This window comes from Gracilinanus agilis, chromosome 2, assembly GCF_016433145.1.
Source record: "Gracilinanus agilis isolate LMUSP501 chromosome 2, AgileGrace, whole genome shotgun sequence".
NCBI classification, from domain to species: Eukaryota; Metazoa; Chordata; class Mammalia; order Didelphimorphia; family Didelphidae; genus Gracilinanus; species Gracilinanus agilis.
The window spans coordinates 461,352,185-461,377,693 of record NC_058131.1 but is presented as its reverse complement, the minus strand read 5'-3'; the positions used below and the strand labels follow the sequence as shown (position 1 = coordinate 461,377,693).

Genomic DNA, 25,509 nt, shown 5'->3' with positions numbered 1-25,509 from the left:
AGAATTTGAAAAACCTGTGGAAAGTAGTTCACCCTTGTTCTCTTAAGTGAATTGTTAATATCAATTACCAATGGAAACAAAGAGTTGGGGAGAATGTTATTTGCCTCTTATGTCTTAAGTAGAGACAATAGAGGAACTGTTACAACCTTTTGAGGAATTATCTATCCACTTCATATCTGCATAGAGTGTCAAGCTAATCTAAATTGGTATTATTTACTTAGTGTTAGTGGAAGAAATTACCAGGAAAAATTTTTATTGAAAGGGAAAAGGACTTTGTAAATATGTTTGATCAAAACACTAAAGAATCTAGGGGAAAAAATGGCAAAATTTGCAGAAGAAAGCACCAGCTTATAAAATGATCTGTTAGCAACTATATAGTAATGAATGGCATTCATCTAATCTTTTTAAGAAGCAGCATAGTAATTCCTGGGTAGGACTTTTCTAGTCCAACATCTTATTCTTTATATTTCATAAGAGAGCATGCACTTTTCCTGAGATGGGGTTAACCATGTAGATATTTTATTATAGTTGCAGTGGTGGTGGCCCATACTTATGCTATGTATAATTTACTAGAGATAAATCCATATTTGCCTGTAGTAAGAAACACATCAGATATGTTACCTGTCATAAATACATAGGATCATAGAATTGAAGTTAGAATGAAGCTTACTTCATTGGATTCACCTTCCTTTTCTCTGCTTCCACTCAGTAGATTAAAAAACCAAGTCTTAGGGTTTAGCCTAATATCATACAATTAATAAAGCTGGGATTTGAACCCAAGGCTTCAGATTCCAAATTCAGTGCAGTTTCTACACTGTCAGGATGTTAGTAATCTCTCTAGATAACCAGGATTATGACATTGGTCAGTGATGGCGAACCTTTTAGAGACAGAGTGCCACTCCTGCCCCTTACTCCATTCAGGGAAGGGAGAAGGTGCTCCCATTGGCTGATGGGCAGAGGGGTTGGGGATGTGAAAAAATTTCATCAGGCATGGTGGAGAGGGGGAGGGGAGCAGCTCTGACTTGCTAATAACAAACTCTTGTGGTAGGGGGCGGTGCTTGTGCCCACAGAGAGTGCTCTGTGTGCCCTCTTTGGCACCCATGCCATAGGTTTGCCATTACTGGTATAGGTGGATCATGCATTTTAACAATTAACCTCAATATATTATGTAATTTAATTTAATACAGGTAGATTTCATTTCAAGAAATTAATGTATTCTGAAAAAGTTGTGTTAATTGAATCATATTTTAAATGCTTTAGGGGAGCTGGTTTTAAAAGGAATTCTTTTATAAAGATTCCTCTTTTTAAATCTAATAACCATCCTCTAATGTGTCACATGTCTAATTAGTTTAAAATGGGATGCTTGTATTTTCTAATAAATTAGTGCAGAAGCCAAAGCAACTGAATACTTTTTGACCCCCTCCCCTCCCCCCGAGCCCTCAGTATTCTTATTTGTCTTAGTAAAATTGTGATGGAGCAGACTATGTATACACTGTATATTTCAATTATTTACTTTAACTTGGATCTATCTTTGATGGCAATTGAAAATAATAAAATAGTTAAATGAAAATGGAAAAAAAGCAAGCCTGGAAATTTGTCTGCCTTGGAGGAGTGAGAATTGGGGAAAGAGGGAGATGATGGTTTTTGTGCAGAGTATTTTTTCCTTTTTTATTCATGCTAATAAGAGGGTAAAGGGATGCTTGCAAACTGATTTCATCAGTAGAAATCTGTTAAACAAAGCACATATAGACTGTTAATTTTCCCTTGCTTATCCAAATCTTTACTTTTTTTCCCTTTAGGCAATTCCCCTTATTTATCCAAACTATTGTGTCCAGGAGTTTTTTATTGGTCATTCTTGGTATGTACCTATTATGACTTTTAGTTGGAGGGGGTTAATTTTCCAAACTGCTTTGTGGGGCGGGGGGAGGAAGAAAGAAGGGGGTAGAGAGAGAGAGCGCATGCGTGACTGGAAGAAAACTCTTAAAGAAAAAAAGGAATGATAAATTATTCTGACTTTAAGGATTGAATGTTGGGAATAAGGCATTTTAAAAAGTAGCAGCACCAGAGTCACCAATCAGTCAACAAGCATTTATTGAATACTTACCAGATGCTGTGCTTAGTCTTAGGGACACAAAGAAAAGCAACAGTCCTTTTCCTTAAGGAGTTCGCATTTTAATGGGGGAAAGACAACATGAAAATGACTAGGTATATACTAGATTAAAGATAAATGGAAGATAACCTCAGCTGGGGCTGGGTAGAAGGCAACCAGGAGAAGCCTCCTGAGGAAGGTGGGATTTGTGCCAAGTTTTGAAGGAAACCAAGCACTAGAGTTGAGGAGGGAGAACTTTTCCAGCACTGTGGACAATTTGTGCAGAGGCATGGAGAAGGAAGGAGTGGAAAGGAGTATAATAGTAAAATACTAGAAGAGTAGAAAGATGAACTTGGAATTGATCCTGGAGATAATAAGGACCTGTTGGAGTTGATTTAGTGGGAGGACAATGGCATGGTCAGAGATAAATTGTTTTAGGCAGCATGTTAGATGGATTGCAATGAGGAAAGTTGAGACAGGGGAAATCAGAAAACTACAGTAGTAGTCTGTTGAGGGCTTAAACTAGAGTGATGGCTGCTTGAGTCGAGAGAGGATGATGTCTAGATGAAACAATAAAAGGGTAGAAATGCTGAGATCTGGCAATGAATTGGTTATGTGGGATAAATGAAGAGTTGAGGATGCCACTGTATTTGCCACTTTGAGTGACTGGGAGAATGGGAGTACACTTAATAGTAATAGTCAGCAAACATTTATTACTATTTCTTCTATGTGCCAAGCCCTATACTAAGCAATAGGATACAGTGAGAGCAAAAACAGATCCTTCTGTCTGGGAGCTCATGGTCTGGTGGCAGAAAGCAATATGAAAACAACTGTGTGAAAACTGCTATATGCAAGGATAAATTGGAAATAATCAACAGAGAAGGCACTGGCATTAGGGAGATTGGCAAAAGGTTTCTTTGAGAAGGTAAGATTTTATTTGGAACTTGAACAAAGCTAGGTGTTGAGAGATGAGGTAAGAGAAAACTCCAGGCATGGGGTCAGACAGCCAGTGAAAATTCTTAAAGTGAGGAGATGGAATATCTTGTTCAAAGATCTGCAAAGAGGCCAGTGTCCTTAGATCACTGAGTGATTTCATTAGATTACACGGGAGTGAGTAAGATGTAAGTAGATTGTAAAGCTAGGAAGGTGTCAGGTTATGAAGGTTTTTGAATGCTACTAGAGTTTATCAAATAGAGGTGTTGTATATGTTAGACCTTTAAGATCAATTTGGCAGTTGAGTAGGAGAACAGCTGCTGACTGACAATGCAAGAAAACTATCCAAGGTCACCTCAGCATTAGTTGAAGTGTGAAGTGTGGAGAGTCTGTACCTGAGTTCTGGCAGTGTCAGAGGAGAGAAGGGGGAATATATGAGATATTATAAAGATAAAATTGTTAGCCCTTGGCAACAGATTGGATATGGAGGATGAGAGAGAATAAGAAGTCAGATGATATTTAGGTTGTAAGCCTAGGTAACTGAGAGGATGGGCATGCCCTTGGCAATAATATCTAAAGAGTAGAGAATTTGGGGGATGCCAAAGGTACAGTGAATTTAGTTTTGAACAGAGTTTGAGATATCTAAGAGGCATCTCGGTAAAATGTGACTCTTGCTCAGGTGGGTTAGATATGAAGTTCTGGGAATTGTTTGAACAGGTGTTAATTCCATGAGAAAGATCATCAAGTGATATATAGTGTAGGGTGAAAAGAGAACAAAACTTTGGGGGGAGAACCATAGTTAGACAGGATAGGATGACTAGAATGTAGATATAGCAAAGTAAGTTGAAAAGAAAGGCGAGAGGAATGTCATGAGACCCTGAAAAAGACTGATCTAGGAGTTAATGGCAATTAATATTATCAGATGCTACAGAGAGATTAGAAGGCTCAGTATTGACAAAAAATTCAGTAAGATGTGCAATTAAGAGATCATTGATAACTTTTGAAGGATTAGTTTCAGTTGATAAAGTGTGTGAAGCCAGATTTCAAAGGGTTTAGAAGAGAATGAGAAAGGAAATTGAGGGACCTAGAAAGCTTTCTCCAGAAGTTTAGGCTAGAAGGGAGGAAAGTTTTCAGATGATAGCTTGTTAAGATGGTAGGTTTGAGAGTTTCTAAAGGATGAGGACGACAAATGTACATGTTGGTAGGCTTTAGGATAGATTGAAGATAAGTGAAAATGATAGTGTGAACAATCTGCTGGAGAAGATAGGAAAGGATGGGATCAAGAATAAATGTTGGCAAGGAGAAAGGCCATCTCTTTATCTGACATGAGTAAAGAGAGAGTAGTGTGGCATCCAAGTGATGTGAGATGAAGAGGGAAAGAAGAGGAACCCCTTGCAAATGGCCTTGATTTTTTGGATTAATTATGAGGTGAGATTTTTAGCTGAGAGGAATTGGGGGAGTTTTATGAGAGTCTTGAAGAGACACAAGATTTGGAAGTGGCTGTGGAGAGTTGGATAGTGAATTGCTGTTGATTAAATTGCAGATGATACTGATTTGGGATGTTTTTTGGAAATATGATATATAATGGGGCTAGATTAGCTGAATTGGCAGAAATAGAGGAGTGGCTGGCTGAGAAGGCAATTCATCTTGGGGGGAAAAATAATCAGAACACAGCTATTACATGAGAAGAAATACTTGAAACATAGTTGTGTTGAAGGAGTCCTGAGGTGGTCTTGGGACAGAAGATTACGTGTAAGCTTATTGAGTACTCTGAAGTTGAGTTGTTTTTCTGAATATCATTTTGTAGACTGGGGAAGTAATCATTGTGAACATTGAGTTGTTGAGAGCATCTGGAAATAAATAGGTACTCTGAGGATATCGCCATTTCTTAAAGTTGTAGCAGAAAAGAGGTATTTAAAGAAGTGAAGTGAGAAGGATCATTGGCTAAAAGGAAATTGCTTTTTATTGAGATACATTAAAAATAGTATTGCTACTGCCACTTGTCTAAATGTAACTCTGAGAAAATTTACTTAGCATGTTGAGGGAACAGAGCATAATTGAGAGTAAAGGTAGAGTTCAGTTAAAGTACTGCTGACTGTCTGAAAACTCTTAACCATGCCCAGGAATTTCCTAGGGAAGTAATGAATAATTAGTTCATAAGTAGATGCATAGAATATCAGAGTTGGAAGAGACCTTAATGGTTACCTAATTTGGCATTCTACTCAGTACATGAATCTCCTCTACAACACCCTTATAGTATCCCTGAAATATAGGGGAATTAATAGAATATCTAGACATTTCATTTTGTCTTGACAATCTTCTTGTTATTTGTACCTCCCAGACCCTCAGAGACCATGCACTTGGGCATTTACAACACTCGGCATAGGAACGCTGATTCTGATTTCCTGTATTGTCCTAGTTGATGAGTACATTAGCATAAAGTCGCCTTGTTCAGTATATCTAATTTATGTTCCAGGCATGCCTTACTTTTTGCCCCTCCTCTCTTCTTGCCATCTTCCCTGTATTAGCATTCCTTTTCTTGTCCCACCACCTCCCTCACTTCCCACCTTTATCCCACCACGAATCATAGTAAAATCAATATTACCCTCTCTACTGGAAAGTATATATCTGTCAGCTGTCCTTTTGGTACCACCTATCTCCCTGTGACTTTCCAACCAAAAATACCATTTTCTGACTCTACCATTCTGCTATTCAGGATGTCCCAAAAGTTTAAAACTGCAGTAAAACTTTTGGCCACTCTTTTGTGTTGTCTCCCATAGGTAGTACCAGTGACACCTATTGAATGGATGAATGAATGAAGAAGCATTTTAAAACTCATTTTATGTGCCAGTTATTCAGATAGCTGAGTAGAGGCCATAAGAAAAGAGTTTTTGATCTTTGGATTGGTAAAGTCACTGTGATTGTGAGTTGAATTTTAGGGCAGGGATGATTTGATTACTGTTCCCAAAATAAGAAGTGGAAGGGCTGGTTGTTGCAGGGTTTTCCCAGAAGAGCCCTGGTGGATGGCTAGATGGATTGTGAACTTTGGTCTTGGGCCTGCTAAGGTTTAATGGGTTCTGGAGATTTCCCCAGCAGTCAGGGCAGACCTCAGGATGGAGTTTTAAAGGTGAGCGGATTCAGGAAGTCTGTATATAAAGCGTCTGTATCCCTGGTAGGCTTGAGGGTATCAGCAGCAGAGCAGTTAGCAAGATGCCAGCTTTGGGTAGTAGTGGTTTCTTGTTGGATGACTGGATATAATATGAAGAATGGGCCAGGTCTAGTTGCATATAGTGGATTAGGGGACTTTACCTTACCCATCAGCTATTGCAGAATATTGTAGCAGGACTGAAAATATTTTTGTGTGGCTACTAATTTCAGATTGAGAATAAAATAGAATTTAAAGTTAAATTAAAGGTCCTTTTGCTTTTGTTAAACCCTAGATGCTGCCATCTAGACCAGTGATGGGCAAACTTTTTAAAGAGGGGGTCAAAGGAAAGGAAATCTGTCAGTTTGTTTCTAAGGCAACTCTTTCGAAGTTTCATTGTATTGTATCCTACTCATTGTATTTTTCAGATTAGGAATAATGTCATTTCAGGGGGCCACATATGGCCCGCACACCATAGTTTGCCAATCACTGATCTAGACTGAATTTTGTAAACACTACTCTATGCATTTCAAAATGGAGTAAAATATGGATCATGAGAGGGTTTTTTAGTAAGGGTAATGTCTCATACAATTAATACATTTAATTTTAATCAAAAATATTCTATTACCTACTAAGGAATAATATTGCTAACTAAGCAGAACTTAGGTCAGTTTGTGAATTGCCTTTAGTTACAAAAATTAGCAATAAGTAATGACAGAAAAGTATTGTCTGGTAAATAACTGATCTTAGACTCTTAGAATTAGAAAAACCTCTAAAGATCATCTAGTCCAAAATTCTTTACAAATGAGAAAAATCCAGAAGGATGAAGTGCCTGATTATGAAAGCCACTTAGTGGCCGAGCTAGGACTAGAATCCATGACTCCTAAATCATTCTTCTCTTTGATTTCCTGAAAGACAGTTGAGCAAAAACATTTATCAAGTATCTAGTACCAGACACTGAAGAGTGCTGGGGAGATGAGAATCTTCTGTCCAACAATATCTAGATTATGCTATTTAAAATTGGAAGGTTTTCTTCCCTTCTTGTTTTCTTGATGATCTTTCTAAAAGGTGAGTTGCCTGAAATATGCTTTGTTTCTAAAAAAGAAACTAGGCAGCTAGGTGGTGGAAAGGAGGATATAGCATTGACCTGGGAATCTGATGGACATGAATTAAGATCCTGCCTCAGATACTGTGAGACTTTAAGGAAATCCTTAGTTTCTTCATTTGTGAAATTTAATTGTAGCATTCTGCTTCATAGGGTTGTTGTGAGGTTCACATGAAATACTTTATGTAAAACTATAGAAGTATATATAGATAATGCCTAAACATAATTTGCTTGAAACCAGGAAATGATTGACATAAAAACAACTCTTGAGGATGAAGAAGTTTCTGGCGTATGTGCTAGATTCTGCCATTCAAAGACCTTTCCTTTTAGATGCCAAACGTATTGGGATTCACACTGCCCATTCTTTGCCAACTGCTACCTCTTTTTTCCCTCTCTTTCCTGTTGCTGTGGTAATTTGAGCAATAGCAAATACTTTGAGTTCTTTTATTCAACTCTTATTCTATCTCTTCTGTGAAGCCTTTTCTCATTCTCCCAGCTAGTAATGAACTCTCATCCCTTAGAATTATGATGCATTTATTTCATATTATGTAATTATTTCATCATAGGATCATAATTTTAGAACTGGAAAGTCTCTTTTCAGAGGAAGAAACTGAGGCTTAGAGGTAAGTGACTTGTCCAAGGTCATACACAATTTTTTTTCAACCTTATCTTCCATCTTATAATCAATACTGTGTATTGGTTTCAAGGCAGAAGAGCAATAAGGGCTAGACAATGGGGATTAAGTAACTTGCTGAGGTTCACACAGGTAGGAAGTATCTGAAGTCAGATTTGAACCCAGGACCACCCATCTCTAGGCTTGACTCTCAATCCACTGAGCCATCTAACTGCCCCCGTCATATGCAAATATTAAAGAGCAGACCTAGATTTGGAACCTATTTCCTTTGAATTTAAATGTAGTGCTTTGATTATGTCATATTCCTTAATTGGGACTATATATTCTCTCAACATTTTAATTTCCCTTAGGGCCTAACCTTTGATAAATGTTAGCTGAATTGAATTGAAAACTTTCATTTGATCCATTCTTTTTCCCTCAGACTGTCTTCCTAAAAACTTTTCTATACTCCCTTATTCTGTTTCCTTTCCTCTCCTAAATATTTCAAGCCTCTATGCAGTCTGGCTTCCAAACTCATCATCCAAATGAAACTACTCTCTGTCAAGTTACCAGTAATTTCATAATTGACATGTCTAATGGCTTCCTTCTTTTTCAGGCTTCCTTCTTCTTGATCCCTCTGAACCATTTGATTCTACTGATCATCCTCTCCTCCTGACTATACTCTCTTTGAAATTTTCATGGTCTTCTTCCATCTTGTTTTCTCCCCTACTTATCTGGCAGTTCTTTTTGGATTTCACTAGATGGACTATCTTTCTCTAAATGTTATTATAACCCGACTGTCCTAGACTCTTTTTGCTTTTGTACTTAGTAATATCATAAGTTCTCTTTGGTTTAATTATCATCATGATGCAGAAAACACCCACATCTTTCTGTATAGCTCTAATCTCTCTCCTGAATTTTAGTCTCATATCACAAATTCCCTATTAGACATTTTGAAGTAGATATCCTACAGACATTTCAAATTCAACATGTCCAAAGGAGAATTCATTATTTCCTCTTCTTTTAAACTTGCCTGTTTCTGTTAGTCATCTCTCTCATTGCCAATCTTGGTGTTACTCTTGACTTCTCACCTTCTTTCAACCCATATATCCAGACTATCAAAATCTTGTCATTTTTTACCTCTACAACAGTTTTCACTATTATCTTCTTTTTTCTGTTCATCCTAGCTCAGGCTGGGCTATCACAATAATTTTACTATCTCTAGCATCTCTTTTCTCTAGTCTGTCCTCCACCCAGCTTGCAAAATGATTTTCCTAAAATGGTATACCTGACCATATAACTTCTCTAAACTCCAAAGGATCCCTATTGACTAGCATCAAATATGATTTCATATTTGCTTTATTCTTTTAAAATTTTGATTTGTATAAATTTCACAATGCACATAGTAATGATTAGAACTGTATGTAGCACATAGATGTAATTTATAAATAAGTAAATATGCATGCATTGAGGATTTATAGTTATTTTTTATTGGTAGAATACATGATCAGAGATACTTGAAAATCAATGCCATAAGTAACCGGGAAAGAAGTTTGACCCAATAATTGTAGAAGGTTATTCTAAAAGCAGTTCATGGGCAAGGAAAAATAATTTTTATTTAAAGTTACAAACCTGTAAGCACAGATTTGAGAGATCATTTGACCTTCTGCATTCCTTGGTCTATAAGCTCATCTTTATTTCTTTAAAAAAATTAGCTTTACTTTAGGAAAAAGAGCCCCTTGCAATTTATATTCCCCAAAGAGTTATTTATTTTATTGCATCATTTTTTGTCATTAGGAAGAGTTCTTACCATCTACCAGTTTGATCACCATTATGTAGTATTCACTGGATCTTATTCTCTAGTGTCTCTGGACATTTTGACGTGGCAGTTAACATTTGTTGAAGCTTTTCAGAAAACTTATTTTGCTCAGTGTTCCAGGCCTCTTCAGTCAGATAGTTCAGAGAGTTCATAGGGCAATGTGGTCAGTTAGAGATAATTTATTCAGCTGTGTAGGGTAAAGTTGTTTATTTCATTTGCACAGCAAATGTTTATTAAATAAGCCTACATGACAAGAGTTAAAGGTTCATAATGACAGATTGCTTCTCTGGATGAAAAGGTAAGATCTCAATTTTGGCACTTAAGGAAAGCAAATTACAACAGAAAAGCAAAGGTAGAAAAAATGAAGGGATTTAATGTTTTTAAAAGAAGTTTTATAGGCCTATTTGGCCTGTGAAGCATAGTGGTATGTAGTGACGGTCTTTGAAGGTAATTTGGTAAATGAAGGCCCTTTCTTTGACAGGAGATGAAAAGCTGTGAATAGAAAAGCACATCCTGTGTCAAGGTGATAAAAGTTGCCCTCTTTGAATTGTTACAGTAAAGATTTACTGGGCACTTCAGCTGAAATAATAAGAAATAAGTCTGTGTTTTCATTAAACACAAAACTAACTGAAATGTGAAGTGGACTAAATTTTTTGTATTTTTTCCTTCTTCCAGATCACTGTTTTGGCCAAGTCTGCAGAAGGGCCCCATGATTTTGATGGTTTCTGCTCCTGAGAAAAATAATGAAGTTTTTCATCATCCCTGCTAATTAACTGAAAAAATCAGGTTAGTATATTACAGGGCTTTATTTCTTTTGAAATTCTGTGAGGCTAGAGCCAGGCTTGGAGATAGGAGGTTCTTGGTTCAAATTTGGCCTCAAACACTTTGAAGCTATGTGACCCTGGACTGTTGCCTACCCTTACAACTCTTCTGCCTTGGAACTTGGAACTCAGTGTTGATTCTAAGATAGAAAGTAAGGGTTTAAAAAAGAATTCAACGAGGCTTAAAAAGGGCTAATCTCACAGTTATACCAATACATGTGTCTGGAGCTTAATGACCTGAATTTTATTATTTTTTTCTGTCGAAATATTCTGAGTTTACTGATTGTATGCTATAGCCATGCTTCTTTTTATGCATGTACAAAATCCTTCAACAGAATTAAAATGATTCCTGAGCCAGACCTCTTGTGCAAATTTTTAAAAGATTAATAGTATATACTTATAATATATTATAGTCCTTTAACATTAGATGCTGGATACATATGCATAAAAACATGTTTTGATAACTTTGACAGTGTCTATATGTTCTATACTTTGCATTTTAAGTTAGCTCCATTGATTAAGGCAGACATTTTTAACAGTTGGTTTTTGTTTTCAGGTTTTGAGATTAATGCTTGTCCATGTTGCAGTTTGTATATTTGGTAATCATTACTCTTTCCTCTTCCAGAATTGAAACAAGTGGTTTTGTGTTTTCTAGTTAAATAGGGTTTTTTACTTGCAATGTAACTGGCTTAGCCATTTTCCCTCAATTATATACCTCTTAGTAGAAAAGAAACCTTAAAACAGGTTATAATCATGCAGATTTCTAGAGTATGGAAAGATAACAGGATTAATAGTCAATTAAAGTTCTGAGAGATTAGGTACTTTTGTGGAGAGGTAAACATGATTTTAAGTGCCTTTTCTTGAAATTTTCTGCTGGTATTAAGATTTTTTTTTTTTTTTTAGTCATTTTAGTTTTATCCAACTCTTTGTGATCCCATTTGGAGTTTTCTTGGCAAAGATACTAGAGTGGTTTGCCATTTACTTCTCTTTACAGCTCATTTTATATATGAGGAAACTGAGGCAAACTGGGTCAAGTGACTTGCCCAGCATCACATACCAAGGAAGTGTCTGAGGCTGGATTTGAACTCAGGTTTTCTTGACTCTAGACTTGATACTCTGTCCACTGAACCACCAAGCTGCCCATGATAAAGACCACCTGGAAATAAGTAACATATCTTTCATTCAGCAAGCATTCATTTATAAGACAGGTAGGTGGAACTGTGAAGAATACTGGACTTGGAGTATTTAGAATAGAGAATTGAATTCAAATCTCTCAGACATACTAGCTGTTCAACTTTGGGTGAGTCACTTAACCTTTGTCTGCCTCTGTTTCCTCATCTGTAAAAATGATGATAACAACATCACCTAGTTCCCCCAGTTGTGAGGATCAAATGAGATAATAGCTATAAAGTACTTTACAGATCTTAAAACACTATATAAATGCTAACTATTGTTATTATTTAACAACATTAGTAAAATGCCATTTATGCATAGGCATTGTGGTAGGTATTGGGAAAAGAAAGACAAAATTGGAACAGCCCTACTTTTGAGGAGATTGCCTTCTTTTTTTTTATTTTAAACATTTATTAATATTTATATTTTAGAAAAGTTAACATGGTTACATGATTTATGCTCTTACTTTCCCCTTCACCCCCTGATCTCCCCCCTCCCCTGGCTGATATGCATTTCCACTGGTTTTAACATGTGTCATTGATCAAGACCTATTTCCAAATTGTTGATAGTTGCATCGATCCCCAATCATGTCCTCATCAACCCATGTATTTAAGATTTTTTTTTTAACTAGATACGTCTCCAGAGTAGGAAGAGAAAGTTGAAATGTATGGATAAATTTGTACATTCTGATGCTGATTTAATATCCAGAGCTTTATAAAGCTATGCAAAAGGTGAAAATCCTTCAACCTCCAAAAAGTTTTGAATTAAGGATAGGTTTGAGGGGAAAAAAAGATTAAGTTTTTAGAACTGACTATTTGAAGTGAAAAGTACAGGGAGTGTCCCTCTCTATTTTCTTGGAGGAAATAAGATTGTGGCCTAAAGAGGAAATGTTAAGAAACTATTTAGGTGGCTTTTAAGGGACCCACCTAGTTTATGATTTACTAACAGAACGAAATACTTTTGAGATATGTTATATTCAAAAAACTTTTGACTTTGGTATTAGAATAAAAAACAAGATACAAAATTTAACTTGGTCTTGCCCAATTGTTTCTGAAAATTTTTATTTCTTCTATACTATTCTCTGAGTTTTTCTATAGATAATTAGCATGGATTGATTTAAATCTAAAGAGTAACATCTAAATTAAACCATTTGAAGTAGAGTAAAGAAATTTGAGAAATGTTCTTGAGGGAGCCACAGGTGGTCAGATGCCTAGGACCCTGTTGTTTTGAATGTTAGGAATTCATCATAATTTAAGGTCTTCAAGGCTATACATACTCGGTGCCATGTATTTTCTAAAAGTCACATGTATTTTTCTATCTTTTTAATGTAACATAAAAAACATAGCCCGAAGAAAATTACTAAAGAAAGCATTATCAATTTAGAATGTGGAAATATGGATTCTACTTAAAGAAAAAATAATCTAGGTATGTTAGGGCAAAAAATGTTCTTGCATTTACTAATGTTCTATAGTAGTTTGATGTATGTGATTCCTTAAACAGCCTTATAATAAAGACCCTACTTTGGTATTCTCCAAAGAACCTAATAAAGTTTCTATAGCAAATATGTAGTTTCTATATAAAGTACTCAGCAAATATTTCTTTGATGAGCTCTACCACTAGGAAAAGCATCTTGAAACAGTTGTTCCATGAGTTAGCAAAATTAATATTAAGTTCTAGATTTTCAGAAAATTTCTGAGTAATATCAAGTGAAATACAACAAAATTGTGTAAATTGGTACTGTTATCACACACAGACTTTTGGAACTTGATGGAGAATGAGAAATTATTGAGTCCAATTTTCTTATTTTACAGATGGGCAAACTGAAGCCCAGATGCAGTAGAGTGAATTTATCAAGCTGATATAGTTAGTCTTAAAGCCCAGGAATTCTACGTCTTAGACCAGTAAGGTACCCTTTCCAACTAAATTATACCTTCTTTATTCTAAGTCCCTTGCTTGTCTTTGGTTCAGAGACAAAGTTAAATTGCTTATTTTACAAATAAGTTCTCTCAGTGATATTTAGCCTTAAAATGTACGGAATATGTTTATGATTCTTAAAAAGTCAGACTATTCTGAGGTAGAATTATTTTCTTTTTCTTGAAGTTGTAATTTTTTAGGAGTTTGTAAAATATTGTTAAGAATTTTACTAGTATAAAGAGTTTTATAAAGTTTATTGTTCATCCTTGAGGAAGGAAGGAATGTGTCTTGGAAGCTAGTAGAGGACTGTGACAATGATCCAAACCAGAGAGATAGTGTTTTTGGGTAAAAGTAGCAAAGGGACCATTTAGGTAAGGATTCTATTTTGCTTTCTGGCCTGGTGTTGTAGATGGCATCTAAATAATACCTAATTCAGAAGACAGAGGATAGAACTTTAGAGTTTTCTGAGGCAGATGGATTTCTTTGAGCACCAGAAATGACAACAGTAGGTCTGAGGAGATCTAGGATGAAAGAGAGTCTCAACAATTAATTGCATGCCCTTTGTACAGAGATAGTATGAATAGTGAGACAGAATCAGGCATGCATTCTTAGGCTTGTCCAGAGTATCGATTAGACAGTTTTGTCTAACTATATTTGTATGCCTGTATATTTATTATAAGAGAGTTGCTCTACTTTGTGGAAAGGGAGATGAGAATGGGTTAGTGAGTAGTAATGAATATTGAAAAAAATTATATAAAAAGGTATATTATTCATTTGAATCAATTTAATGTTACTAATTACCACTAGGTGATTGTATTGATGTTCAACATTAAATTTTCAATAAAACATTTAATGAAAAATCTTTCAAGTATGTTTTTCAAGTTTTTTATTTTGAGGAGGGAAGAAGAAAGAAGAGTGTAGAGAACACAAATTAAATGGGGAGGGCAGAAAATGAAGAAAGTGCTAAAATATCTATATCCTTTGATCCAGCATTCTAAAGCTAATAATAAATTCCAAAGAAATCAGTAATAAGAAGTAAGGACCCAAATAGACCAAATGTTTATAGCAACTCATCCTATAGTAGCAAAGAACTAGAAACATGATTTCATTGACTGGGCAATGGATAAACAATTTGTGGTTCATGAATGTAATGTAACATTACTGTCCTATAAGAAATATGGACTGTTTTTTAATATAATAAATAGATGTTATAAGAAAAATGGAAAAACTTACAAACAGATGCAGAGGGACATAAGCAGAACCAGGAAAACAATATACCCAAATGAGGATAGCACTGTAAATGGAAAGAATAATAACAAAACAGTCTAAACTGAAAGTTATGAAATTGTAATGATCAAGTTGGGCCCCAAACAAGATCTATGAGACCTACCACTCTTCTTTTTTTGGAGACCAGCTTTTGTTTTTTTGTTTCTTTTTGGTCTTCTTTATTATTGTTGGTTATAAGAATCTCTGGGGGGGGGCAGAGAAGATAGAAATGCAGGTGATATAAAAAGCAAAAGATGTTAATAAAGATTGTTATTGGTTTTATGCTATTAGTTTAAGGCATTAGTACCATAAAGTAAAGTTATAATCAAACGAGAAGATGACATTGATATTGTGATGTCAGTAGGGAGAGGGACTGGAAATCTTGGGATTTCATTGGTAGAGGGAACTCAGGAATGAGAAAACTTTCACTTGTACAGATCAGCATTTTCTATGAAATATGCAATATTAGCATTGAGAGGTTGAGTGACTTGTGTGGGAAAGCAAAGCTAATATAGGTAGAAGTGGTACTTTAATCTAGCTCTTCTTGGCTTAGAGGCTGGCTCTCTACTATATCATTCATTGTAGTATTAGATTCATTTAATAAGTTATCTTTCAGGTATATTTGTAACTTAAAATTATTGAGCATTTTCCCTTTTAAAAATTATGCATCAAATTGGGTCTAATAATGTTGGTAATAAAAACTTGGAAAGAAAATCACCAAATTTATTAAGTTGTTCCTGTTCACAGAGCACTCTTCTAGGTACTGGGGTTGGGAAAGGAAAGAAGGAGCTTCTCAAAGGAGCCTATAATCTTATAGAGCAAATAGCAACACAAATACCTATAATTTTTTTTTTATCCTGGGACTCCATTCTAGGAGCATAGGGCCACAACCAGAAGGCAATGGGTCACACAGTCGCTCAGGGTCACCCAGCTGGGAAGTGTCTGAACCCGGGTTTGAACCTAGGACCTTTCATCTCTAGGCCTGGCTCTCAATCCACTGAGCTAGCCCAGCTGCCCCTACTTTAGGTTGCAGTTTCTTTAGCAGATGTAGTTTTTACAGGGTGGGGTTGCTAGCCCCACGCCCAACCCTCCTCCTTTTTCATCCGGGCTAGGGACCGTCCTTGGCTCAGGAGTGGTAAGGGTGGGCAATAGGGGTCAAGTGACTTGCCCAAGGTCACACAGCTGGAAGTGTCCGAGGCCGGACTTGAACCTAGGACCTCCAGTCTCTAGGCCTGGCTCTCAATCCACTGAGCCACCCAGCTGCCCCACCTATAATATACATTATTACAAAATAAGTACATTTAGGTGCCAAACAAAGTACTTTCTGAGATTTGAAGGGAGATGATCATTTTTATTCAATTAGAAAAATACTCTAGAAATGTCAGATGTATGTAGAAAAAAATTTTTTTTTCCTAATTAATGGGGCTTTGGAAATTATGAAGGACAGTGTAGGTTACTGGTGTGTGTGGGGTAGGAAGTAGGAGTTTCTAACTGAGGACCAGGTGTCTTTAAATGGGGCTGTTTTGTTTTTGATAGATATTTGAAATGTAGGTAGATATTTGATGTGTAGTTGTACAAAAGATTGTGACTTATCTGAAACTTTCAAATTATTCATATTTTTTTTGAGGAGGAACCCATTTGTTCCTTTTTTTCATCATGTAACACTTTCCATTGATTGCATCACACAAACTCTCTCTAACTCCTATAAATATAAACTATATCTTATATTAAAGAATGTATTTTTAGACCCAGGGAGCAAGAGAGAAAAAAGCTACCTTAACAGGATGTATAGTTTCTGTCCCCTTCAATACCATTTCCTTTTCTGGTGGCGTGATAGCAATAGTTAGGCATAAGCCACTAGAAATAAGCAGTTTGAAGGGGAAGCAACAAAATATGTTTGATGAGCAAGAGGGTTGCAAGGGACAGTTAAGTTGCTGCTCATCAAGAGTAGTTAAAAAAACCAGACAACTTGTTTTTTTTCCTCAGTGAGATTCGGGACCAGCAACTGATGGGAGAGCCTCTTCAACCAGTTAATCAAATGAGGAGAACTGAATTTTAGTCATTAATGTCTGTGCCTGCTTAACTTAAAATTTAAGTACTAACTGACTTTTTCTTTAAACCTTTGGGTATTAGTTTCCTTATTTGTAAAATGAGTGTACTGACAGAGATCATCTTAAAGGTTCTATACAATTTTATTATTACTTAAATATCAAGTGCCTCATATGTGTGCCCAGTAGTATCCCAATTCTAGTAGAATATCTAAAAGAAATTTTAGATATGATCCCTGCCTTCAGGAAATTTATACTGTAATGGAGGAGACAAAACTAAGACACAGAAAACAATTCAAAGACTGTATGGAGAGGGGAGAGCAGTTCTAGGAGAGGAATCACCATCAGCATAGCTTGTTTGATGGGAAAGGGGAAGTAGAGAAGAGATAATGAAGACGATTGTAGCTAGAACAGGACAAATGGCAGGGGAGTAATGAGAAGTAAATTTGACATTATAGACTGGGACTATAATGGTCATGAATCATGTAGGACCCTGCAAGCTAGATTTCACACGGGTGGAAGAAAGAAGACATTGTAGAATTTTGTAGTGACATGATTGAACCTGTGTTTTTGAAAGTTTTATGTCATTATATGTAGACCACTTGGAAAGATAAAAGGAGATAAATATTTTGAGTCCAAGCTTATGAAAATCTGGACTAGAGTTATTGTGGAGGTGGGAATGAAGAGGCAGCAGCAATTCCAAAAGAGATCTTAAAAGGGAGAAATAGTTCATGGCTGAGAGATTCTATGTCTCCAGTTCCATTCCACAGGCTTTGTCTTTTCTTGAGCATTTTTATTAGTGACTTAGATAAAATGAAGTTAGAAGCATACTTATAAAATTTGCAGTTGACATGAAACTGGTTATATAGTTAGTAGGGTGAATGACAGGGTTTGAATCTAAGAACATTTTGGCAGTTAGGGATATAATGGCATGAATGGAAAATCTACATAAAGGTTAAAAAAGTCAAGGATATAATGGGGAAAAGCATGTCTAGATAACAACTTGTGATAGGAACTTGATTTAGTTTACAAACCTATATAAGTTTTTGTTCTAATGTGGCAGCCTATATATACAATTCATATGATTTTAGGCTGCTTTTATAGAATCTTTGTGACTTCAGAAAAGATTTATTAGTTCATTTGTGCTTTGCCCTTGAGAACTGGATCTGGAGTACTGGGTTCAGAAGTCAAATTTTGGCACCACATGTTGTGAAAAAAATTTATAAGCCAAAAGTATCCAGAGATGGTTGAACATGAGGGACAAGAAACCTTGCCTTTTAAAGTTTGGTTGAAAGAACTTAATATATTTAAGATGAAGAAATGGAGATTTGGGAGAGAGGGAAGGAAGGAAGGAAGGAAGGAAGGAAGGAAGGAAGGAAGGAAAAGAGCTTCATAGAAGAGTATAATATTAGATTTTAAGTATTTATCATATGGAAATGTTATTTATTGTTCTTGGCTTTCGAAATCAGCAGTAGAAAAAGTGCTTGGAAATTTAATAAATACAGATTTTGACTAGATAGAGGGAAAACCTCCTTAACTAAAGGTCACTTTAAAAGTAGAGTGTGTTGGGGGCAGCTGGGTAGCTCAGTGGATTGAGAGTCAGGCCTAGAGATCCTAGAGGTCCTAGGCTCAAATCTGACCTCAGACACTTCCCAGCTGTGTGACCCTGGGCAAGTCACTTGACCCCCATTGCTCACCCTTTTACTACTCTTCCACCTAGGAGCCAATACACAGAAGTTAAGGGTTTAAAAAAAAAAGTAGAGTGTGTTGCCTAGGAGACTGACTATTTTCTCTGAAGGTCATCAAGTGAAGAAGGTGAGATGACCCACTTGCAGAAGAATACTGAAGGCAGCTGTAATTGGCTTGCCTATTGTTAAATTTTCAGTGTGAGCATTTATGACTCGAAAATCAAGATTTGCCTTATTGTTTTGTTTATAAACTAGACTTAAAATGATGGATGAAATTTTAATACATCAGATTAAACTTAAAAGTATGTTGTGAATACATTTCTTTCCTCCCCTCTCCCAGGGTCGATTGTTAAATATTTATCTGTAGCACCCATTCGGAGAAGGATCTTTGCTTGATGTATGCTGTATTTGATGACTGGTGGAAGTCACTTCTGTGATTCTTTGTTTTTATGAGTGTATTTATAGATGAATGAAAGAGCTCTCTTTGTTTTCCAGAGAGGTATTTAAAGAGAATAATCCTTTTGTGGGTTTAACAAAGTAAATTCAGATTTTTACAGACTTTTCCTGGACTGAGTCAGTGTTGATTTTCTACATTTAGATCTAACAGTTGACACTTTAATTATTTAAACCTGTTGTTCACCATTTAGAAAAAAATCTATGAGGCCAATTAGAGAGTATGAATCTGGAAACCTTTGTTTATAGTTAACTTTTTTTTTTAAACTCTTGTACTTCGGTGTATTGTCTCATAGGTGGAAGAGTGGTAAGGGTGGGCAATGGGGGTCAAGTGACTTGCCCAGGGTCACACAGCTGGGAAGTGTCTGAGGCCGGGTTTGAACCTAGGACCTCCTGTCTCTAGGCCTGACTCTCACTCCACTGAGCTACCCAGCTGCCCAATAGTTAACTTTTTTACCCCATTCCCTTACCTCTTCAAGATATTTTATATTATTTCTGTCCTTTCTAATGTTTGTAGACTTCTAATTTAGTAATACTCATAGATTAGAATAATGTTTTATTTGCTTTCTTGGACAGGTTATTAATGAAGATGTTCTGTGGATCAGTCTTGATCCTTATGTTTGACTTGCTATGTATAATTTTCAATTTTGATTAATTATTTGTAAGAATAACATTAATCAGGCCAATTAATTTATTTAAAGTTAGAAAAATGTGCTGTTGCCATAACCCTTCATCAATTATGCTAGAAAAGAAAAAAGCTAATTAGGTGAATAGTAGAGCTTCCATTTCATTGTCTTTCTATTTCTCTGTCATGTCATTTTACCAGATAAATGCCTCAGAGAATTCTCAACTGAGAATTTTATTCTTGGGTATACATCATGGAACTAGAATCTTATAGGTTCAGTTTAAAGGTGACTCAGGGATTGATTTATGAATTTACCTTATGATTTTATTCCTGTGGAATGTAAGTATCTTGAATGCAAGGAGTATTCCATTTTGGTCTTTGTATCTCTGATGCCTTAGCATTGTGTGGCCACCTTATATGACCTTTTTCAAAAATGCATGTTGAGGGGACAGCTAGATGGCTCATTGGGTTTAGGACCAGGCCTAGAGATGGGAGGCCCTGGGTTCAAATGTGGCCTCAGGTACTTCCTAGCTGTATAATTTCGGGCAAGTCACTTAACCCTCATTGCCTAGTCTTTACTGTTCTTCTGTCTTGGAACCAATACACAGTACTGATTTTAAGACAGAAGGTAAGAGTTTAGGAAAAAAAAGAAATGAGTATTGATTGATCTGACAAGATTGCTATTCCATTGAAATTTAACTTCCACTTTGTATCATGTTAAAATTTTTGTCTTCTAACTATGCCCCAGGGACCTTCTCAGCATTTGAAAAGATGTTCTTGTGGAAAGGTTCTAGACATGTATGCAATTAGTGGTATTGCATTTTTCTTTACTGTTTAATTTTCTAAAGATAGAAATCCAGAATACCTAGTAATTAACAGTAAGTATAAGTACAAAGTGAATCAGATTCTCTTGAGTAATCAAGCAATCAATAGATAAACGTTTATTAAACATTTCCTGTGTGCCAGACCCTGGGTACTCTGGTTAAAATGGCTGAAATTGCCTGTACTGCAATTTTGAAGTCATATGCAACAGGCACCCAGATAACCAACCAAGAGCATTATTTTTTTCCCAGAACTCCTCCCACTCCCAGTGTAGATAGTCCTTTAATTAAAAATAAATCGGGCTATTTATGGTTGCCTTGGTGAACCTTTGGAGCATATGAAGTAGAGTGAGATACTAATCAACAGATGCATCATATTTATTTTCAGAAGGCCACTATTTAACAGATCTGGCAAAAAAAGTTACCCTCACTTAAAAAATTCCAATGGGCTGGATGGAGAGACTGATTTTTCTTTTGAATGTAATAACAAACCCATTTCATGTCACAAAGAACAAAAAAATTTAAAGTGTATATTAAATTTAACAAGATAAAGTACACTAATGATGATGGTGGTTTTAAAAAGAGATCTGGATCACACTTTCTAATCCTATTTCTACACTTTACTGTAGTGTGTGGGTAGATGGTGTTACCATATTTTTTCTAAATGTTTTAAGTTAGTGATCCATGTCAATGAGAATAATGTGACCTTTAAAAGTCCGGAATTTTTAAAAAGGTTCTTTTGCTATTGTTATTTCCTTGGACATCCCCTGATCGAAGAGTTAGCTCTTGCCCATTCTTTTAACTGAATATGTGCCTTTTGCTTTTTTGGTACTTTAACAGAGTTCTAAATGAAACTCTTCTGCTTTACCATCCTTGGACTGATGGGGGATGGGACTGGATGGAGACTTTTGATTTCCTTATTGTCATCCCTATTTTGCAGATCATGAAACAGAGGTTCAGAAATGGTTAGCTGTCGCTTGCCTTATGAATATAAATTAGTAAGTGTTTAACTTGGGCATTGTAATATGGTAACTCTTGATTCCCAAATATAGTACTCTTTTCACAGAATTAATTGTTGATTGGTCCAGGCCAAATTTCTGTTCTTGTGGCAGGAGGGGAAAGATAACTATTTATAGATAAAGTACCTGTTGTTGTATTGGACATTTTCTTTTTTAGAAGTGGTTGACTTGCTGTAGAAAGCCCATTCCCAGGCCATCTTTGAAATCCTGCAAGAACTCATACCTTCCAGAAGCATAGGAGCCATTTCACATTTCTTTCTGAAGAGTGTTCGTTGTGGGAAATCTACATAGAATTCATGTGCTTAGAATTCCATTCAACAGATATTTATTAAGTGCTTACTGTCTATAAGTAAGGCATCATACTAAGTTATGGGGGCTTTAAGAACAAAAAAAAGGAAAGAAGGACAGTGCCTGATCTCATGGAGCTTACATTTTTTATTTGTGCACTCCTCATATACTCACAAACCTGGAATAATTATATATCAAAAGAATATAATTGCATGTTAAGGGGCAAAGAGAAGCAAAATCAGATACCAAAGTTAAGGGCTTTAAGAGCCAAACAGAGGAATTTTCATTTTGTCTTTGATAGTAAAGGCAGTAGTTTGGTTAGACCTGCAATTTAGGAAAATAATTTTGGCAATTATTTGGAAGATAGACCAGAGTGGCACTGGTTAGGAAGTTATTTCAGTTGTCTAGGTGAGGGCTTGAACTAGCCTGGTGACTATGAGGAGAGAGAAACGGGATAAATGAAGAGATATTATGGAGGTAGAAATGATAAGATTTGGCAATTGGTTGAATTGTAATGTAATGCCAATGTTGAGTATGAAGTGATTGGAAAAGTATAGTGGTACACTTCTGTACAAATAAGGAAGGTTGAAAAAGGGTCAAACAGTGAATTTTATTTTGGACATACTGAATTTGAGATGACTATGGGACATCCAGCTTGACATGTTAAATAGGCAGTTGGAGCTTTGGGACTGTAACCTAGAAAAAGACTGGAATGGGATGTATAGATATGGAGTCAATTGCATAGATATATAATAAAGTCATGAGAACTGATGAAGTTACCTAGTTAGAACATGTATAGAGAGAATTGAATAGGGCTCAGGGAAGAACCTTGGGCTTTTCCCTTTGGAAAGTTAATGAGGGGTGGGGAGGTGAAGAGAGAGGGAGGGAGGGGAAAGAGAAGAAGATGAATAGAAGGATGAGAGGGAAAGAATAAATGATAATATTGTGGGGAGGCAATCTACTGGAGAAGATGGTAGGCAATGGCATCAAGGGTTCATGTAGAGGAGTTGTCCTAGGTAAGTAGAAGAGTCACTTCATCAGAGACTGGAGTAAAGGAGGAGAGAATAGGGAATGATTAACTAGTCAAGTTTGTGAGATGTAAAGTGAAGACCAAGTAACTCACAGTGAATGCTTTCTAATTTATCAGAAAAGAAATTAGTGTGGGTGGAAGAAGCACTGTGGGAGTCTTGCAGAGAGAAGAGAAGGTTTGGAGTATCCTCTGTGGGAAGTGGGACAGAAGCAGTGCTTTGCTGTAGTAAGGTCTCAGTTGAAATAAAATTACATACAGTTGTATAAACTTAAGTGCAAAGATTCCATTAGTAAAGTATAGAATGAGAAACTAGCTTACAATATGCATCACTATTCTCTCCTACATTTCCTCATTTTTTTCTGTAAGGATAGTCCATATTTTCCCCACTGGATTAATTAAATGTGATTTATTGCCTCTTGAAGAGTGAGTTACTCCTTTGGGTATGGGGTTAGAAACAATTCTTGAAGGCTTTATGATACTATCAGTTAGCTAATTGATTCACCACTGTTTTGTGTCAGGGTTGATGAAAAATATTTACTTGGTGAGTCAAACTCAAAGAACGCCACAAGAAAGGAATGTCAATTGACTTTATTATTTAAGATTTTGTTTAAGAAATTGTCCCTTTACCAACTTTTTATTATTTGTGAGTTTCAGTTTGGTACCTTTATTGTGTGACCAGATTGCTTACAAGGTCTTCCTCCTTTTATCTCCCTCTTTCTAGCTACTTGTATTTGGACTTGAATTAAGGGAAGGAAGGCACTTAAACAGAAGGTCAGTCTTGCTGGAGACCACACAAAGCTTCTACTTAACCTCATTGTCATGCTGGGTGTGGGTTTTTCATCACTTCTTAAAAGCTTTGGCATGAACTATTTCAAAGCTACTTCAGTGCATTAACCCTGTTTTTCTCAAAAGGTAAGAGTTATTTCAAATATATTTAGTGTTGCTGCTTTGGCCATCTTCAAAGTATTTTACCAAGATTAAACAACCACTCTGAGAATCCATATAAACAAATGAAGCCCCTTTTGCCAATCAATTTGTTTGAAAAATATCCTTGAGATGGTAACAGATTCATAGATTTTGAAACTGCAGCCATCTAATCCAAACCATACACAGAAGGAATCTCTCCTCTCACATATTGAACAAGTGATTGTACAGCCTTTGCTTGAAGACTTATTTTAAAAAATGTTTTTTTAAAATATTCATTTTTTGGAAACTTATGATGACTAGGATCCCACTCCATTTCTAGATAACCTATCCTACTTTTGGACAACTCTAAATATTAAAGTTTTTCTTGACATTGAGCCAAAAATTTTCCCTTTGTGATTTTTCAACTGTTGCTCCTGTTCCTTCTGGGGTCAAATGGGACAAATAAAGATCCACCTTGATATTCTTCTAATCTCTCCACATGCATTCTTCTATCATATCCCCTATGAATCTTCTCCAGGCCAGGCATGCCTAGTTCCTTCAACTGATCCTCATATAACATGAACTCAGGGACCGTCCCTGTCTTGGATGTCCTCTTCTGGATGCTCTCCAGTTTAGGAATGTCCTTCATAGACTTATCTGGAGTATTCCAGATGTGGTAGTATAGGGGAGAGTTCAGGGCAACTATCAAAACAAGTTAAATACTGGAAGAATAGTAAATAATTATTAGAAGGAAGGCCATGGAATTAAGAGGGATTGGGGAAGGCTTTCAGCAAAATTTGGGATTTTGTTGGGACTTGAGCAAGGGAAGTCATTAGTCAGAGTGGAGTAGGAAGAACATTCCAGGCATGGGGCCAGAGAAAATGTCTAGAGCCAAGAGATGGAATGTTCACTGACAATTCAATGTGTATTATTCAGGGATGTGCTTTTCAGCATATATTCATCTTGCAGGCTATAGTTTGTCCTCCCCTGTTCTAGGTTTTTGTTATTCTAATTGAATTTTGTTACTCTTTTATCTAGCTTTATAAAATACTGTATGCTTTTGGTAGTTTGAATAGATTAAAAACATATATGTAAAGACCTCCCCAATTCTAGTTGCAGTTCTTTAGCACATAAGCTATAATTTTTGAGCTTTTGTAATACTTTTCCTTTGACCTGGGATCCTAAGAGTTTAGTCATCACATTTCTGGGTGAATTAAACTTGCGTTTTTCTTGCTTGGTGCCGTCTTTTGGAATCGTTTACTCTCCATGTTGCACTCTTGTCTCCATTACTTACAGTTTTGACTTAAGATATATTCATATACTTTACATATTTTGTTGCTTCTTAGATTTGAGAAACCAGTGATTATTACATCCTCTCTGAGATTTGTCTTGCAGGTCAATTGTTGCTGATTGTAACTATCTCATTTGTTCTTAGAGTTTTGATATACTTTGGCTTCGTTCTAATTTTCTCTCTTCTTATATCATTGAGTTTTTGAGTCCTGCTTTACTAAGGATTTATAGTTGCTGATCCAACTGCCCCTTCTTTCAGAGTAAGCCCCTACAAATTACTTTTTTTTTAAACCCTTAACTTCTGTGTATTGGCTCCTAGGTGGAAGAGTGGTAAGGGTGGGCAATGGGAGTCAAGTGACTTGCCCAGGGTCACACAGCTGGGAAGTGTCTGAGGCCGGATTTGAACCTAGGACCTCCCATCTCTAGGCCTGACTCTCAATCCACTGAGCTACCCAGCTGCCCC

At 36.2% G+C, this 25,509-nt stretch overlaps 1 protein-coding gene across 1 annotated transcript in view; it reads left to right on the top strand.

Annotated features, from left to right (window-relative positions):
* The first annotated feature begins 10,449 nt into the window (after window positions 1–10,449).
* Window positions 10,450–25,509, top strand: part of FUT8 (fucosyltransferase 8) — a 387,285-nt gene continuing 372,225 nt past the window's right edge. Inside the window, exons 1-2 of the mRNA XM_044664838.1 lie at window positions 10,450–10,490; window positions 23,572–23,621. The gene's annotated coding sequence lies outside the window, so the exon portion shown is untranslated. The remainder of the gene's footprint in view (window positions 10,491–23,571; window positions 23,622–25,509) is intronic.